This window comes from Danio rerio, chromosome 12, assembly GCF_049306965.1.
Source record: "Danio rerio strain Tuebingen ecotype United States chromosome 12, GRCz12tu, whole genome shotgun sequence".
Lineage (NCBI taxonomy): Eukaryota > Metazoa > Chordata > Actinopteri > Cypriniformes > Danionidae > Danio > Danio rerio.
The window spans coordinates 12,591,631-12,612,500 of record NC_133187.1 but is presented as its reverse complement, the minus strand read 5'-3'; the positions used below and the strand labels follow the sequence as shown (position 1 = coordinate 12,612,500).

At 33.7% G+C, this 20,870-nt stretch overlaps 1 long non-coding RNA gene across 2 annotated transcripts; it reads left to right on the top strand.

Moving 5' to 3' along the window:
* Positions 1–9,414: 9,414 nt before the first annotated feature.
* On the top strand, positions 9,415–14,287 carry LOC137496796 (uncharacterized). Of its 2 annotated transcripts, XR_012387873.1 has the most exons (7): positions 9,415–9,463; positions 9,957–10,141; positions 10,754–10,787; positions 12,147–12,202; positions 12,296–12,445; positions 12,557–12,633; positions 13,892–14,287. It is a non-coding gene; the product is annotated as an uncharacterized lncRNA (long non-coding RNA). The 2 variants fall into 2 exon arrangements; XR_011017384.2 differs by lacking the exon at positions 9,957–10,141.
* Positions 14,288–20,870: the final 6,583 nt, after the last annotated feature.

The window sequence follows — 20,870 nt, the reverse complement described above, 5'->3', positions numbered from 1 at the left end:
TTGTGTGTAATTTTTAGATATTTTGATATTCTTGTGCACTACAAAATTATTTATAAAATTTTAGTACTATTTTTTTCATGCAATCAATAAACGTTTAACATTTATTTATTTTGTCATTTGTCTGATTATTTTCGTTACAGAATATGTATGCAGTTTGCACTTTATTCAAAGGTTAAACGCAGTGCTTACACTTTGTGTTTACATTATAGCCGGTGTTTGCTGTTATATAAATTCAAATGGTTGTAATACCATATATCAAGTACCAATGTAATACCAAAAGGTTTTATAAGGTGTATAAATACGGAGTCGCGCCAGCTCCGGGCCGCAGCGCACATTACCCTCGGGCCGATTCCGGCGCGGATGCGCAGCGTCGGCTCGCTTACGGCCGCCGCATCTGGCCCGCTTGATTCGGGCCGGAATCGGGCAGTGAGTCCACAGGCATCCGGCCCGAGTCCGGCAGCCGAAGTTGGGCCGAGGGGTTAGTCTCCGGCAGGCGACAATCTAGCCGGAACTGGCCCGAGTGTATTTTGCTATCTGGGCTGTCACTCAAGTATAGCTGCGCCCTTGATTATGCAGATTTACCATGACTTAATATAAACTAAACGGATGAGTTATAAAAAGGGAGATTGGTTAAAAAGAGTATGTCAAAGTTGCCCACATAAATACTATTTCCAGAGAAAATTCGAAGAAGCGTCCATACTCTAACTGCTAGGACTACAAATGCGGATGAAAAGCGTAAACAAACATCAAACAAGGCGGACACGCGAGACCAACCCTTCAGTAATGTTAGAGAGGCTTCGGAAAAGTTGCAACATGTTTGAGTGACTAAATATCAAGACAACTGGAACATATTAAAACCGTGTTTTACGTGTTATGTATCTGCAACAACAATGAGAACTTATATCGAGATATATTTGGACATCAACTTCTGAATGCAAACCAAAGGAGGAGATTTCTCTGCACAAAAGATTCGCGATTATCCTGCTGCTGCTTCTCCAATAAGGTAGGTAACCTTATGCAAATATAAAAGAAATGTAGATGATTTGTCGAGATGATTGACAGGGGACCTAACTAAGCAACATGATCTGTTAACGAGGAGGATGTCCCAAAGCTGGCATACTCATCTGTTGTTACACTCAAATGTATAGGCTACTTTCCCTTTACAACTGCATACATTTAGGGTGTAAGTTAGTATAAATATGTAAACTGAGACGCAGCATATAACTTGTGTGATTTATATTCATTATGACTAATGCAAAGCTAGTATATGGACATCATTTAGATGTAATGGATTGATTAAAAATGATAGGAAATCATTAAATATATGCAAATTGTGTTCAAATGCTTTTTTTTAGTTGGTATTTTTTTAGCAGATGAGACATCTGATTTGTATATTATTATGCAAATACACATGTTGACATTTAACATTAATGGGTTTTGAATGAAATGTAATTTTATGCTATTAGCACTTGTCCTTACACTAACAAAAACCATAACATTTTTATTACACTGATTTTTAATGCATACTTATTATTCTCTTAGGTACACCTGTTCAACCGCACAATAATGCATATATCTAATGAGCTAATTATGGTGTCAACTCAGTGCCTTTAGACATGTAGACATGGGTAAGAGGATGTGCTGAAATTTAAATAGAAAACCAACATCAGAACAGAGAGGTTACTGGGTCCAAATATCCAGTGAGTGGTCATTATGCGGGTAAAAATGTTTTGTTGATGCCAGAGTTGAGAGAAAAGTGCCCAGATTGGCTTGAAATGACAGAAAGACAACTATAAGTGAAATAACAACTTGTTACAAGCGAGGTATGCAGAGGGTGAATAGATGGCCAATTCAGAAACCAAAAGGTGGTCAGTTTTTCGTTGTAGTTTCGATAAATATGTTGTATTCACTGCTGCATAAAACAACAGATCACATACTCCAGTCATGCAACGAATGAGATGCAGCAGATGAGAAACGCTTTGAATTTCGATCAGATAAAAATAATGAAAGAGCAAGACATCTCAGCGCCAAACATGCTCGATATGTTCTGTGAGACTTTTCCAAGCATGCTGCTATGTTGGAAAGCCAGAGTTTGATGTGCATTCAGGGTTCAAAGACTATCAAAATGTCCAAAAACAAACCCCACAAGCCCTTGTCAGAAAATAATTACTGCAGCCAGCATTATTTTAGCTTATGGCAAAAAAAAGACTATTACCTAATGAATGTTTTTATGCAGTCTTTGATGAGCCTGAATACCAAGCTAAAAAAAAAAAAAAAAAAATCAAAGCTCTTTCACATGGATTGAACTTGCAGCATTGGCAAATTTCCACAAATTACTTCCTGCTAAATGGGATTTGTCCAATATGGGATTTTTTTGCAGTCGCATTAAGCCTCACCCAAGTCTCTTATGTATCCATATCCATTTAAAAGATTAAAGTATGCTAATCTGGGATCATGTTTTTCAAGTGTTCACGTCTTTATGAATAAGCTAAGGTTTAAGAAAGAACTATGATCAACAGCCTTTACGGTTGAATTAAAGAGTTAGTTCACTAAAATAGTGAACTATGAAACATATAGACTGAAAATTTAGTTTGCGGACATTTGTGGGTACAGACATCCATTGTATGCTGTCTTGCCAGTTTTATTTTTTATTTATTTTTAATTTTTTTTTCCTGGGTAATATTGTCCATATTATTTTAGGAATTATATCATATAGACCGAAATAAAAAAAATATATATATCCTAATATAAATTTTTACAATATCTTCCAGCCCTAATGCACAGCTGGTGTTTTTCAGCCAATGATAAACTTCTGGTGAAAGATTAATTTGACTATTTTCAATTTCAATAAGTTCCTATTAGAGCATCAATGTTGTATTGTAATTGCAATACATTCAGTTAAATAAACTTGAGCATTTATTTCGTAGTTCAAGTGTAAAACGAGATAAATAAAACTGTAACTGCTAGCGCTGTCAGGATCATTAGGTGAGCACAAAAAACTCTACTGAAAATACTGGGTTAAAATAAACATTTTAAAGACATGGTGGGGAGGAATGGAATTTAATGCAGTGCTTCTTTTCCGGTCTGAGACGCATTCTATATTGTATATTTATCAGGCAGTAAAGTTCACTGATTTTTAAAGAAATCAGACCTTAAGCATGGTAATTTTATAATGGGTAAACCGGAATCACTGGGGCTGGCTGGCTGAAATTAAAAGTCTGTGTGCATATCCCCCATTCCCTGATACCTTTGTTTATCTTTAGAACACAAATTAAGAAACATTAGGTTAATACAATATCCCCACGTGTTCAAAGTCCAGAAAAATAAAAATAAAAAACATTGTCAAAACATTTCATGTGATGTCAGTGGTTCAACTGTAATCATACAAAGCTCTAACAACACTTTTGTGTCCAACAAAAACTTGTAAAAGACAATTGTGGGTTTTGTAAACAATGACTAAACTTATGGTTCACTCCAAAATACTAGTTTCATTCTGTAATATTCTTAAACAACAGACTGAGACAGATTACAAATGTAATTCCAGTTATAATCACAAATTAAACTTATTATAAGTATTGCGGCGACGCAGTGACGCAGTGGGTAACACGTTCGCCTCACAGCAAGAAGGTTGCTGGGTCGCTGGTTCGCTTGTTCGATCCTTGGCTCAGTTGGCGTCGTTTCTGTGTGGAGTTTGCATGGGTTTGCGTGGGTTTCCTCCGGGTACTCCGGTTTCCCCCACAGTCCAAAGACATGCGATACAGGTGAATTGGGTAGGATAAATTGTCCGTAGTGTATGTGTGGATGTTTCCCAGAGATGGGTTGCGGCTGGAAGGGCATCCACTGTGTAAAAACTTGCTGGATAAGTTGGCGGTTCATTCCGCTGTGGCGACCCCAGATTAATAAAGGGACTAAGCCGACAAGAAAATGAATGAATGAATTATAAGTATTACAAAGTGCAGTGGTAGACTTGCTATAGCAATAGAAAAGCACACAGGGCATTTTCACAAGGAACACCAACAAAAGAAAATAATTCTCAAATAAATACTATGAGAGCTTAGAGAGCAAACTTACCTAAATCTTGAGAACATAAAATGGGAGATTTGAAGTTTGTGTAAATACAGGCTTCTGTAGTTCCAATCAATGTTAACAATATGTTACAATTCTGTGCTGACTGTGCAACGATAAACTGAAAAATGTAGCAGATTCTCAAAAGAGAAAGACTCCTTGATTTCTTTTAACAGGGTTGTTATTCCACTCTGTTAACCACTGCAACCAGATAACTGAATCCAGTCTGATTAATGAATAAATGGTTCAGAAAATAAGGCCCTGTGGACTGTGGTTTTGATTTTTAAAAATACACTTCTTTGGGACTGTAACCTTGAGAATAATTGGAATATACACTGGTCGATAGGTCACTTTTAGTTCACTTCAGTTACGTTTATTAATTTCCCAAAGGCCATTTTGTTGCATTCAAGCATGTAACAAAATAAAACATATTATACACATACATATTTGCTATAAATGTAAAAAACATTTTGGCTGATTGAATATATTATCTCTCAACCCAATTTGTTTGCATTAATCAGAGTACCTAATTCCCGAAGGAAGGAGGTGACATTCTTAGATATGGTAGAAAAAAATCCAACAGAATGCTCAGAGCTTTATCAAAACCTGTCTATATTAACTATGATGTATTTAGTTTTTTAAAATCTTATTTAATTGTACTGCCATGGCTACTGTAATAAATTTGCAGCAATCATTTGAAGGGAGTACTGCAGTTCAAGTTCAAATGGCCATTAACACAAGTTGCCAGATTGACAACACTAACAGAAATAACTGTCAATAGTGTATATACTGACCTAGTGTGTTTTTTTTTTTTTCCCATACTGATAAACATCAGGTGAACGGTTAATGTGACTTTCTTTTCATTTTATATAATTGAACCAATATTAAACCAACAAGCAAACTAAAAGTGGAGTAAGAAGCAGAGAGGAAGGTGAGGAAAATAAAAACGAAAAAACACTAGCATGGAACATAGCAAGTACATTTTGCACATTTTACAGTGAATCTTGAAATATTAAGCATAACAAATTAGTTACTATACATGTAAAAAAAAAAAACAAACAAAAAAAAAAACAGATTATGCAGGGTCCAATAACAACCTGAGATGAAAATAATAATAATAAATTCACAATTGGGTTTGTACATATTAAATATATCTAATCATTTTGCAAAACAGCTGAAATGGGTTGCTTTCAACACAACCTTTTTTAGAGTGCAAAATCTATGATCTCTGGCCCAGTTTATTTGCTGGCTTCCAATTGACTGTTTTCCGCCAACTGGCAACCCAGGCTTGTTTTAATACAACTGGGCAATCTGACAGTGGGCGGGATCTGATGGAGGAAAACAAAAACAGGCTTTCCATTACAGAATAGACCTTTGGAAAAATTTACACGTTTGCTGTAGCACAGTATATTTCCTAAATCTCTGCTAATATATTACGGTATTTTTATGCTTTACTAGATTCATCACATGATATTCCGTAGCATATTTAAAAACATATTGTGTACACTGTAATTTCTGTTGTTTTTTGTGAACTGTAGGGATATTCCAAAGGTTTCAGTTTTTAAATACTGTTCCTTTTTCCTAAACTGTATGATTTACAATTGAAATCAAAAATTATTAAACCCCTTTGATATTTTTTTTTTCTTTTAAATATTACCCTTATTAACAGAGCAAGGAAATTTTCACAGTATGTCTGATAATATTTTTTTCATCTGAAGAAAGTCTTATTTGTTTAATCTTGGTTAGAATAAAAGCATTTTTAATTTATTAAAAAAAAAAAAAAATTTAAGGTCAAACTTATTAGCCCCTTTATTAAGCAATTTTATTTTTTTTTGATAGTCTACAGAACAGACCATCGTTAACTTGCCTAATTACTCTAACCTGCCTAGTAAACCTAATTAACCTAGTAAATCCTTTAAATATAACTTTAAGCTGTATATAAGTGTCTTAAAATAGCTAGTCAAATAATATTTACTGTCATCAAAATAGAAATGTGTTGAAAAAAACGGAAATTGGGGAAAAAAATAAACAGGGGGGCTTATAATTCTGACTTCAACTGAATAAGTCTTTTTCAAAATGAAGACATTGTCCTCATATGTCACCTTCTACTTCAAACACACACACAAGCACACAAAGGAAGTGGGGATGATGCAAGTTTTGCGAGGATGAATAGATTTAGTTTTTTATAGACCCAGATCAAATGTCAAGAGTCTGTATTTACATGACAGAGACGGAGAACAAGAGAGGAATTTTACAAATGAGATTGGTTTAATATCTTGATTGTTTCCCCTTGACCAGACTGACATTGCAACGGAGATGAAGATAAATGGACTTTGCAATAACTAGAGATTCCTGCTTTTCAAAAGTTTTCAGAAAAATAAAAGGATGCCGATAATCATTATTTGTTTGTTTTACAAACCTGATAAAATGAGTAAAACAATAAGCAAGAGAGGATTTATATATATATATATATATATATATATATATATATATATATATATATATATATATACAGTTGAAGTCAGAATTATTAGCCCCCTTTTGATTTTTATTTTCTTTTTTAAATATTTCCCAAATGATGTTTAACAGAGCATTGACATTTTCACAGTATGTCGGATAATATTTTTTCTTCTGGAGAAAGTCTTATTTGTTTTATTTCGGCAAGAATAAAAGTAGTTATTAATTTTTTTTAAAACATTTTTGGGACATAATTATTAGCCCCTTTAAGCTAATTTTTTTTCGATAGTCTACAGAACAAACCATCATCATACAATAACTTGCCTAATTACCCTAACCTGCCTAGTTCACCTTATTAACCTAGTTAAGCCTTTTAATGTCACTTTAAGCTGCATAGAAGTGTCTTGAAAAATATCAAGCAAAATATTATTTACTCTCATCATGACAAAGATAAAATAAATTAGTTATTAGAAATAAGTTTTTAAAACTATTATGTTTAGAAATGTGCTGAAACAATCTTCCCTCTATTAAACAGAAATTGGGGAAAAAAATAAACATGGGCGCTAATAATACAGGGGGGCTAATAATTCTGACTTCAACTGTATATATATGTATATGTATATGAATGTATATATATATATATATGAATGTATATATATATTCAACAAAACTGATGGTTGAAAGAAAGTTAGGACCCCATCATACACCTGGCGCAATGTGGCGCAAGGGCGCAATTGTTATTTGCTAGTTTCAGCTTGGCGCAAGAGTTGTTTTGACGTTTTCCGCCACGCTCTTTAAATAGCAAATGCATATGCGCTCATATTTGCGCCCATAGGGGTTTTAGTCTAACAAGGAAGATGTTCTGAGGCGCATTGGTGACGTGTTGCTATTTTGAGAAACTATGATAAATTTTTCAATAGACCAAAACAAAGCTGGTCTAAAGTCCAGCACAGAGCGCGTTAGTTGTGCGCCTCGCTAACACACTGCTTAATGCACACAAGATGTAGACCAATACACGAATATCTTTACAAATGAAAAATAATCAAAATATTAAGGATATATATAGGATATAATAAGGATATATATATATATATAGGACATAAATATAAAGGACTAAAATATTATAAAACATATTATTTTCTAGCCTACATAAATTTAAAAGCCACTGCCTTAATGCCTTCTTCATCTCAGGAGGCTTTTTCAGTTCATTCATAACAATTTGCTTTCATATAATGTTATTATAATTAGCAGTATTATTTATTATATCCATATTTATAATTTTTTAAAATAAAAAACAAGCAGATTTCTCAGGTTTCAGACCATATGAGGCACAGGATGTGTATTTGGATATAACTCACACTTTGTTATTATTGTTCATTTATTCGTTTGCTGGAAATAAGAACTGAATTTAGAAATAGTTTTGAAACAAATCTTTGCGCTTAACAAACAAAATAATTATGATGTCATCATTAATTATGATGATTAATTGATGTCTGTGCGTAAGGTTTCCCTATCCACAAGAGTGAATGTGAAAGTAGATTATAAGATGTCTTATCTCTCAATCCCACACTGCAGATGCTCTGTTTAACTGTTTTCTTGCTAGTGAAATGCTCAGTTTTTACACTTACACTTACTTTACGTCATGTAAATAGCAAATGCGCTTATAGTGCAACACAACTGGCTTTTAAAGGGAATGGGAGATGAGACTCTGATTTTTTTATACTCAAAACACACCTCTAATTCATTAAGAAAACAAGCTCAACCGTTTTAGATCATGCGCCACGGCGCAAAGCAGATTTTCCAGTCTTTATTTTAGCAAAATTGGATTCTGACACGCCCTGAAAGCATTTGCGCCCTGTGATTTGCACTTTGCACATGGACTGTCAAAATATAGTCCTTATAGTCTTCCTTATAATGGACAAAGATTATAACAAGAAACATAATTTAGACAGAGAGGGTTAACAGAAGCTAGATTTGATGAATTGAATAGTTATTGTTAAGAATACCTGAAAGACATCACAGGCTTGTGATAAATATGTCTGTGGCAAACATCTTTGTGAAAATTATATCACACTGCTTCTTGTGCATTTTATGACAGTCTGAGTGGTCCTAAAAAAAGTGCATTCGGTTTTACAGATTTCCAAAAAGATTTTGGAAATATTTAGGGGCTGCTAACAACAACATGTTCAGCTAAATTCACTAACTTTTTGTGCAGTTTGCTTGTTTTTTTACAATGACAATTACCATGCATGTGCATGCTTGTTGAGGGAGATATAAAACATGGTGGACATGGTAGTGAAACAAATGTGGAAGTGTGAATACTGGCCTGGCATACTTAAAATGCAGCCTTAAACTAAGTAAATTTAGGTGACATTTTAAGGATAGTATATTTCTGAATATAATTATAATTAAAATATATGAATATAAATTAATTAAAATCATGGTCCTTCGGTACTTTGAAAAAAATTTAAAAGGTCAAAAAATGAAAACCCATTAACAACATTAGCCCCTTTCACACGTGTAGACCTTTCCAGAAAATTACCAGCAATTTTCCAGAAAGAATAGTTGTAACATTACCAGTAATTTGCCGGAATGCTGCGCTTTGTGAACACAGAAAAAAATAGCTGGAAAAAGCACGTTCAAGACTACACTGTAAATGCGAATAGTATTCCTTACTATCAAAATTCTAGTGTGTTTACTTAATTTTAAGGTAATTGTTGAGTTTACTAGAAATGCATTAGTGTTGCTGACATAGTAAGGTATAAAGTTCCCATAACTAATGTAATTTGAGTAAAATTACTTATAAGGGCTAAGCCATGCTGTTACGCATGCGTACTGGGTGATTTCCCATCCCCCATCCCGAGTCACAACCAACAGCCACCCAGCACCGCCATTGAAGGACAGGATTTCATATTGAGAAGATGTACTGCTGTAAATCAAGGTAAACTTTTGGTTTTAATTACTACTTTGATTTTATTTGTATAGTATCATTAATCTGTTTATTTCCTGCACTTTGTGAAATTGTTTGCTGTTTTGTGAACTAATTAATAGCCCATGATGTTGTGACTAAACGTTTTGACCACTGCACGTTATTTGCAATACTGTCTACTTTACTAGATAAGCTATTTTTAGCTGCTTAGTCCTTTTTAATAACTATTAATAATTTGTAAAGTTAGTAGTAATTTGTAAAGTGGGCGTTATGCTCTAAAAGAGCGGGCCGCGCCATTTTAAATGATGCACTGAGAGAGCAAGAGCGCGCGCAATGATCCGTTCAAATAGATGTAAAGTTAACACCAACACATAGCTGTAGGTCTACATTTTTAAAAAAGAAAACGAAACCTATTTATCCGCATTACAAATACAGTAACGTTAGTTATCGCTGAACTTTAGTGGCGCTTTTTGTGACGAAAATATGCGTGTTTTTTTTTTTTAAGATTTACTTTTATGAGATCACCTGCAGGAAGCAGGTGAGGAGATCAGCTGTGATTCGGTCCGGCGTCAGCGAGCGGCTCATGACCAGACCAGTCGTTTTTTTCTCCATGATCGCCGGGGCAGCAGCAGTTTTAACCCGCCGAGGCTTTTAGAACATTATAAAGCAGTTTCAGCTCAAAATGGACCCGTGAGTGTCGTACTGTAGGTAATTTAGGATTTCGATGCGATTACGATTCGTGTCACTGTATGAGGCAGATACATATTTACACATGATGCTAAAGTGTGCTTATGCTAACAGTCCCTATGAAACTTAAAGTTAAACTTATGAAAATGCGAGAGATATTTAATTAACTCATTTATTTGTTTTATATGCTATTTGTCTTTTCTCTATGCCGTTTTGAAGGTTTATTCCAGTGTTGCCGTTACGTTATTGAGTGTTTTGTATTGCTGTAATGACAAATAAATCTGACCAGACGCGACTGAATATGTGTGATGGATAACGTTAATGATGAAGTGGTATAACTCGTACATCCAAGCACAGAAACATCCCTTTGTTTGCTCAATATCACACAAAGGCATCAACAAGCCTTTGTTATAAGCAAACTTTCTGTAAAGAAACAGGCTTTGCCAAACCTGTTAGTTTGCATTTTAAAGAAGGTTTCACTAATTTTTAACGATTTAGGGCAAATAAATTTGAACAATTACAAGGTTGTTTGAAATGTAGCACACCATTAGAGTATTGTGAGTGGCATATTTAGTTTGTAATATCATTATACCCTTTATTTATTTTTTATTTCAGACTACCAGTTTGTGAGCTGATATGCAGTGGAAATGTAAGTTTTGCACTTAACGTTACACATCAAAGAAAACTTTTTGAACAATACCGCACAAGCCATAGAACATATTCATGAATTGTTCTATTAACGTTACCTTGTCTCCATACTGAGTGTCAGGGTAATTTTAAATCGTTTAATGCATTAATAGTACATTTAACAAAATTCTCAGCAAAGAACTGCATGATCAAGAATAGTCCGAATATTTTGTCCATTTGAATAATCATCTGAGGACTAGTTAGAAATAGGGTTGTTGTGTTGTGATACCATTAATTTATGTTACAATACTATACCAGCTGAAGTATGGTGATACCAAGTAGTATTGCAATACTGTAATTCATAACTTAAATCCATGAAATAAAGAAAAATGTCAGAAATAATATATTGTATATGTTATTATAGGCCTACTTGAATTTAAATAATTCCCTTATTGTTGAAAAAAGTATTTGCACATCTCTTCACCTAAAATGTATTCATTCCAGCAAAAAAAATACATTAAAATAAAGATACATAAAGAAAAGAGCAAACCTAGGCTAAATGAAGTGGTCAAAAATTGTTTCCTGTTGCTATTTTGGGTTTTTCATCTATCATACTTTTTTCACACTTATTATCAGATAAGAATCCAAAGTAATTCAAAATTTCACTTTATGAGTCATTCTTTTTAATAGATTGTCACGGTTGTTGTAGCTATTATATCATATTGACAGGAACAGAAATAAACGAATTCCGATTCAAAATGAACCATCACAAAATATGCAATAGGCTACCATAAAAGGCGCAAATTCTACAGTTTTACAACCCTAGAAGGCTCCATAGACTATTAAAATACAATGATCTATTGTTGCTGAATCGTGTAAGTATTTTAGTGACTTTTTCACATGCAGCATTATGTATTGTAGGCAGACTGTTAATGACAATACTACCGTTTACAAACTACAGTGGCACCGCCAGTATCTTGGAGCCATAGTATCACGATACTACCATAGTACCGGTAAACCGTGCAACCCTAGTCAGAAAGTTCAGTGTCCTTTTAAAGACATCAATTGAGACAAATATTTATTCCACTTTTAATGCGCATAAAAGTAAGGCACACCAGCAACAATGCCATGATTATATTTAATCGGGGGTTGTGTTTATTACTGTTTAGTGACAAGTATAGCTCATGCTTTTGATGACAGGCGCCGGGAGTATTTGGCAGCTTTTATTATTCAAGAACATTTAACTATGTCATGTTAAAGTGTAACATCTGTTGCTAAATGGCATTGCATTGTATCATTGCATGTGTTTCTGATTTCTGTTTTTTGTTTTAGAATTTCGCTTAGCCATGTCAATAACACTTTACGTTTTTGTGCACAACAGTGACATCCAGAAGGAAGTCATAGAGGAAACACCAGCTGATGCAAGTGCTGCAGAAGGTTTGTTTTCTTTTCAAAACTTTGTGTGATTTTGTGAATTTGTGTTTTTGAATGTTATTAATGACTAATAATGTTTTGATTGGATCTTTGCAGAATTCAATCGAATATCAGGAAGAAATGTGAGATCCAAGTTCTACGCTGCATTGGACACACACTGCTCGTTTGATTGAAATAAAAAAAAAAAAAAACAGGAGAAAATTGCAGAAGAAAACTAGAAGAAATTTTCAACATGTTAATTCAAAGGTATTTTTGTGACATCATCTTTGAATCATAATTTGCATTTGATTGCAATAAATTGCATTTGATGTTTTCATTGGGCTATAATGCATGTCTACCTGTCTTTACTTTTTCAAGGTCGTCTGGCAGCAGTTCTCCGGGGTCTTTCAGTCCTTTAGAGGGATGAGTCTAAAGAAATTTTCAGGATGTGTTTTGTAAGTAGTATTATTGTTTCTGCTTTCTTAGACTGGAAATGAAGCAGTCATTCCAGTTTACTTCACTTATTAATACAAATTTTTGAATTTTATAAAAATAAAACAAATGCATTTAATGTAAGTATTTGAAAGTAAGAGGGATGTTATATTATGGCCTTTGGAGCAAGAGCATTGCTATGTTGCAAATACAGCAGCTTGTGCCGTCACAGGGTCAGTTAGCTTCATAGGCCAGTGAAGTAATGAATGCATTTCTTTAATTTTTAAACACACTTGTTTTGAAAAGGAGGAAGATTAGCTTGAAAAAAAAATCTTAATAAGTGTAATACCTATGTAATATGTTGAGAGAAATATAATTTCAGTTGAAAGAACCTGCTGGATTAAGATGTAAAAAGATAGTGTTAAAAGCCACAAAGTCAAAGATGCTCCGTATTATAACCAACCCTGTGAAGTCACCTGCTGTGGGATTGTAGATGGCTGCACCCTTGTTCTAAAAGCCATACTAAAACATCAATTTTCTTATTAAAAAATAGTTATTAATACATTTTTAAAAAGTGTGCTAAATAATGCAAACTTGACTCACTGCTTTAATCTAGCAAAACCAAATGCATTCATGAATCGGTTCCCAATTTATTAAGTTTTCCCTACAAAATATTTATATTGATTATGTAGCACCAATTGGTCTCTCACACATTTGCATTTAATTTCTTGAAAATGTTTTAAAAGTACTTTTACTGCAGTTTGTTTTATTACATTACAGTGTTTCTTTAATTAAAAAAAATTATTGTTCCTTTAGAATAGTATCATGTTCAAGATACTGGAATTTGGTACCAATCTCTGCTGCAATTTTAAGCAGCAAATTTCCTGCTAACATTTTAAGCACTTTTGAGCACATTTTTAAACAGCACTGTTTTGCCATTCTGTTCACATGCTTAACAGAAATGACACTCAACAATGCTCAAATGTTAGCAGGAAATGGATGTTTTTAAAATTACTATATGGATTGGTAATAAATTCCACTATCATGACAAGCCTAGTAGAAGCAGTACAGGCAAATCCATCGTGTTGGTCTACATTGAAGAAGGAGCACCATAGCAAGGCCTTCTTATAAGAAGCATTTGAATGTAAAATGTACTATAAACACAAATAGTCATGCTAATAAGCAACTTTTGGTGCTGCTTTTGGTCTCCTGGCCACTACAGGCTTTATTAGTGCCATTTAGAATATCAAACTTTACTTATTTTTCTTTCTCTATTCATAGGATGTAATTGTAGAGTCGGACTTCAGTGCAGAAGATGTTGGCCTGCTGACTGTCGTGTGTAAAGATGTCTAAAGAACCTCATTATGGATGCAATGTGGGCCTTTATACTGGAAGGAAAAGTGGTTATGGACTTTGCCACATGCAGTATGTCTCCTTTTTTGCTTTGATTTACACACTGAATTCGGACTACCCAAAGACTTTGAGCAATGCATTTGAATTTGTTCAACGTGTGTTGCTTTTGCTGGGAGGGAAGCGTAATGTGTTTTATTCGGCGAGAGCCTATATACTGCTGTGCTTTATGTTTAAAGGTTCAGGTATAATGGCATGTTTAATTACAAAGTGTTGCTTTTTAACATGTTGCTGTTTGCAGTGTTACATTTAGGACTGCAGCATTTTGGTGTTTAAAACACTTTTTTTTTTTTTTTTTTACCAAAAAAGTGTATTGTGATTTATAGGGTTGTCAAAAGTATTGAGTTTGGTACCAATCGGTACTGAAATAAATAAAAAAAAAGTCCATCCATTTCCCACTAACATTGCAAGAACTGATTGGCCATTGTGTTCACATGCTCAGTAGATATGACTGATTGGCTTTGAAGGTCATTATTTTTACCACACTTCACCACTGTTCACCAGGTGCAAAGATACAAAGACACTGGATAACTTCAAAGCACTGTCGATCAGTCGATTCATCACCAGATAGCTTATATGTTAGCTTCTAAACAAATCAGCTATCGACATGGCTTTGAAACACTTCAGTGTCTGTGTAACTTTGTTTGGACTCAGTGAAAAATGGTAAACCTATGACAGTCACAGCCAATCACAGTCATTTCTGTTGAGCATGTGAACACAGTGGCCAATCAATGGTGTTTAAGAACGAGCTCAGTAGCACTCAAATGCTGGTGGAAAAAGGATATTTTTAATATTTCAGTATTGATTGATACCAAACTCAATACTTTTGACCACACTAATGTGATATTTTCTGTAGGAAAATCTAAACTACACAGTCTAACAAATTAGCTTTAAAGCTTAATATCTGTTCCTCTGCGAGTGTCTATATGCTGCCATGTTTAAGGTGCTGGTGCAATGGCATGTTTAATTACACTAATTCAAGTATCTTTTTTACAAGTGTCAAGTATTTAAAGTTTTTTTGATAGATTTTCAAACCTTTTCGAAAACTTGTGTTTTAGGGTTGAACATGTTCATTATATTTTTTGTCTGTATTGCTGTTTACAGTATATTACAGCACTTTACAACAGGTTTTTACAAAACTGTATTGTGTACAAGTGTATTGTGATACTAAAATATCACAAGTGTATTGTGAAATTCTGCTAATTTTGTCAAATAAAATATTTACATTTAAGACCTGTATAATGTCATTACTTGTAGGTTGAACTACATATTTTATGTTCAGTTTAATTGAAGAAAATGTGGAAACCGATTGCACGTAGTTTCTTTAGTTGACATTACTTAAAATGGTGGATTAAAACAATGTTGAGACTACTAGCATTCAAGATGTTAACTGAACATGGTAGAACAGTATTAGTTAAATAGAGTTATTAAAGTAATCTTACTATAAAACCCTAAGTAAGATTACTAAATAATGACAAGTATGTTAACTAGAATTTTCTATTAAACTTACTTAATTTTTAACAGTTAGTTTACTTTATAAGTTTTAGTTTTCTTACTTCAAGGCAATAATTAAACTTAACTTAAGATTTCCTTGTAAGTTTATATTGCAAAAATAAGGCAATCGGTTTCCAAACTTTTTTTAAGTAAACTGAACATGTTAGAATTTACAGTGTAGAACCCCTTCTTATATTTATAAATACAAGCTCTGCTGTTAGATGTAATTTCTGGTTAATGATGTCAGAATTTACTGGTATTTTGGAATAGATGTGTGAACAGTCTTTTCTGCAAAAATTCCACAAGTTACGTGCCTGTGTGTACACCCTTTTTTATCATTGTAAGAACGTGTATTGGAACTGTTTATAATCAGTGTTGTGGATCACACATTACAAGTAACGTAAATTACCTGATAATATTATGTTTCTAGGTAGTAGTAGTAGCAATAGTAAAAAGTTATAATATTTGAGTTACTTTTTAAAAAAATGTAATTTGAGGTACTTTTAAATGAATTAATTTGCATTGATAAAATAGTTTTTCTAAATTGAAATGTATGTAACATTAAATCGTACTCAATGAGAGAATGAGCTCCCTGTGGCAACAGACAGAAACCAAAATGGCAGAGCCTTATATTTCTATGATGGAAGTATTTTCATTATTTTGAACACATGGAAGAAAAGAGTATTGTCTCAATAGTCAGTGATTTTTGCAGAGCTTATACATTTAAAAAATAAAAAATACCCTGAAAGTTCAAGGCATAAAAAAGGCAGGTAAAAAAACTTAACATTACATACAAAGTAACCAAGCGATGGATCTAGTTATTATTTATTTATTTATTTATTTATTTATTTATTTATTTATTTATTTATTTATTTATTTATTTATTTTATGTCAAATCCCAGAACAGTCACAGTTGTAGTTTGTATATCTTAAAGAGGCCTTTTTAGTTTGTATTATGTTTATTATTATTTGGAAATTGTTTTAAAATGAAAATTTAGCTATGGCAGAAAATATTTTATTTTGGAAAAAACTGTGGAGCATTTAAGAATTAAAGATTAAAAATTAAAGGGCTCTTGTTCACTCAGAATCGAACCGTGAGATTTGTCATATTGTAAGATTTGTACCGTGAATCATATCGCATTGTGAATCAAATATAAATTTTGTATGGATTTTTTAAATTTTTTTTATTATTCACTTGTAAATGTTTGGCAGTGTTTTTTTTATTTTTATTTATTTTTTATTATTTTTTCCAATGAGTCTGGATACTGCAACAACAACAACAAATGTGTAAAGCATTTTCCAACAGAGAAAAAATCTTACTATATTAAAAAAACGTAGTCGCTTCTGCAGTAATGTTAGACAATGGCTGCATCTCCTCAACAATAAAACAATAGCCATTGTGTTTTTATTTATTTATTTATTTTATTATATTTTTTTTTGTTTTAGTCAAATTAATTTTATTACCTGGAGAACGTGAACTGATGTCAATCATTTGTTGTTTAGCTGGAAGTGGAAAACGGGTGTGGTGCATTGCGTCCAGATTTTTTTTTTTTTTTTTTTTTTTGCAGCTTTTTTCGTGTTTCTTGCAGTTGTCAAGAGTTTACTTACACATAGTCGACACATAGAACAATCCACAATCCACGACACATAGAACAATCCACTTCTTTTCTTCGATGAGTTCAAAATAACAAGAATCCATAACAAAAATGTAAGTCTCCGACCTGCCATTGTTTCTGTTTCTGACTGTAGTGATGATGGGCAATTCACTAATGAATCGTTTGTTTTTAACCAGATCTTTTAAATAAACCAGTCGAACCAGTTGATTAAATTGAACAGAGTTGTCGTGAAACGGTTTGCGTTTTCAATACTAATATACCCCTTCTCAGTCAAAATGAATCAATACCATGAGTTATTCAGTAAATAAAACAGTACACTGACTCATCTGTTGTGAAAAAGGAGACCTGTTGACGCTGAATCAACCTGACTAAGATGATTTTTATTCCGTAATACATTTTGTAAAAGCCAATTAAGCTTTTACAAAAGTAACTTAAACATGAAAACTTAATTTTAAAAGTAATGTGTTACTTTACTCGTTACTTTGGAAAAGTAGTATTATTACATAATGCACGTTACCCCCAACACTGGTTATTTAGGCTAATATAGAAAAGACAAGGGAATCGTGTAATCAGGATATTAAAATAAACAAAGAAACTCATCTTTCAAAGATCACCTACAACTTCAGAGTTATGGCACAATAAGCAAATCCCAGCCGGGTCTGTCGCATTTTTGGTTCCCATTGAAACATTTCCATTGTGTTCGATGCTGTTTATGGCTGCAACTAACTTTTATTTTAGTAATCAATTAAAATGTTGATTTTGTTTTTAATTAATTGGATAAAAAAAAGAAAAGCATTAATTTTCAACCATTTATTCAAAAAAGCTCATTCCTTAACTGTAGTAATAATAATAATAATAATAATAATAATAATAATAATAAAATAAGTAGTTTTGTTTTGTTTTCAATCCAAATATCTAAATATTTTTAAATCAAGATGCATACCAGACACATGACATAGCATAAGAAATTATGTGATTAAGTGATTGTTTACTTAAAGGAATGTTCCCCTATGATATAATATTCTAAACTTTAGTTGATGTGTAATGTAGCTGTGTGAACATAAACAACATCTCTGAATGTAAAAAGTTCTAAGTTCAATGCAAAGGGAGACCTTGGGTTTTACAGAGTTAGCTTAGCAAAGCCTACAATGAACAAATTTTGGGGACTACAAAAAATACTTCCGCCCCCTGTGAGATCACAAAGGTTCATTTAATGCGCACCCACACTGCGCATCTAAGGGCCGTGGCCAGAGGCGCTGTAACAGAATAGCAAAGATGAAGCAAAAAATGCGTCCAAGCACTGCTGTTTCCACAGAGCTTCATCTGTTTCTGTATTTAGGCTTCCAAAGGACACGACACAAAGACAGACGTGCTTACAGTTCAATATTAGTTATGTGCCAGAGAATTATAAAATACACAGCAAGTACGATTTGACAAAACAGCATCCAGAATCTCTCCCGGTTCAGTGCTGGATTCAGCTAAAATCTCCTCAAAGCAGAAGCTGTGAACTACAACCTGTAAATGTTTTTATTTGCTAAAATCGATCATGACATGTACAGAGTCTAGCGTTAACGGTATGCTATAGCAACAATATAAACAATGGCAAATGCTGCTTCGCGGGCAAACGTTTTAGCTACAAATTCATATTTATCAGTCAAACTGCTGTAAACACACACAGACACTCCAACAGCACATTTGTGTCTCTTAAGTGTGTGCGCAACTGCATTGTTTGTCTTCATTCAGCTTTTTCATGCGTTTCACTTGTCAGATAATGAAGTCGCAAAAGATATGTGGATGATTTTAGATTACTTACACCTGCATATTCCGGATAAATGTGAAAGACGTTGTGTAACGCCTTGAGTTAAACATTTTGAGGATAGCTCACCTGACTCGTGGTAGCAGCAGAAAAATAAATCAAGGCTCACATAGGTCGCATCCCTATTTTGTCTGTCACGATATATTATAAAAAATAACTTAATCCGAATATCAAAGAAAAAGAATTTCCCGCGCACATGCACTTGTTACAGAAAGTTCACACCACACACACATAGACGCACACACAACCGCAAACAACATTCACACACACACATAGACGCACACACAATGGCAAACGCTTTTAAGGAGCCGCACCCCATTTTCACTCGTTACAGACACTTGTCAGATTTTATTTTAGAGAGCAGGCAGGAGGTTGACTGATTGTTTACACAGCAGAAAAGCATAAGCTTTTACAAGCTTGATGTGGAGCCGATGCGCGAATCGCAGCACATTATGAAGAAGACCAATCAGGGTCACTTAAGGGCGGGCCTTTCAGAGGAACTAGGAAATTTGAAAGTCATTTTCATGTTAGCTGAGTAGCTGTGTATAATCAAAGTGAGATATATGAAAAAATAACGTGATTTCCTTCTAGTGAAACATGAGCACACATTGCTTTGCATCTTATAAACACAACCAAGCCTTAAAATTACATTCTGGACCACCCCTTTAAAACAAACTAAATTATTTGCTAATTGGGTAAGAAAAATAATCTTAATGAGATAAAATCTAAAACAGAAGTTTTACCAGTTCACATAAACGTGCAAGTGATCGTGATCTATAACGTGACATGGGCGTCGCCGTGTTTACTTGCGGCCATGCATTTGCCTCATTCATGAAAAGCAGAACACACAGGATTCAGCACAAAAATTCAACCGGGTATACGTGCAATACATGCAAGTAAGTGGCTGGTGAACTTAGAGAAAAGTAGATTCAACTTAACTTTTAATAATGTACAGTATGTGTAATGTGTACCTGAAATAAATAAAACTCATTGGCAAATTATATTTGAATTGATTGTTAGACTTCTTTGTGTGATTTACAAACTCTAAATGTTTTGTTTTACTAATACTTGCGTGTATTTGCATGTCTAAAACATAAATTAAGCATTAGGCGGTTAAAACACTGCATAAATGTGAAAATATGACACATCTTTCTCAGCGAGGTTAAGTTGGTTTTGTTTTTGGAAAAAAAAATTTGAAAAAAAGAAGCACTTTTTCGACAGTCCCTTACTGAGAGCTCTGCTCAGCGGGAGCTCTATCTGGCTCAGTGCCAGACACCGTGCTCAGTTTGATTTTTTTCAGTTGCCGCTCTAAAGGTAAACAAGTTAACGCTAACTTGTCATGCTTGTCAAGCTGAATAACAAGTAAAAACACCAGCACCAGAGACTTTACAGTCCTCACTTCAAAACGGAACAAAAGTAGGATTCTGTAGTGATTTACCCTGCTGTTGAACTCCCTTCCTCCTCATCCCTATTGGTAATGGATCATTTTACTGACTCGGATCTTTGAGTCTCGTTCATCGAGATGAACAAATCTTTTTTCGAGTAATTTCGTTCATTTAGTTCAATTTGCTAAAATATCATTAAAATTTTACGAATTGCTTCCAAACACATCTACAACTAGCCTAAAAGCTTGATCACACAACAAATAAGTCATAAATAGAAAACTATAAGAAGGAGAAAATAATCATTCATTGTTTACCTGCTCTTTTGTCTATGAAGGTATTGTTGTCTCTTTGCTCAGCTCACCTCTTCATGTCTTCAAATGTCAGTGGTTTGTTCATGTTACACTGACAGCCACATATAATCTTAACCAATGTACACAGTCTAAGTCGATAGGAGCCATGATAGTTAGTTCACCTTTCGAGTTTTCTAGTTCTTGATTCGTTCGTTCATCACGTGACAGAATGGCTCAAACCCGATGACT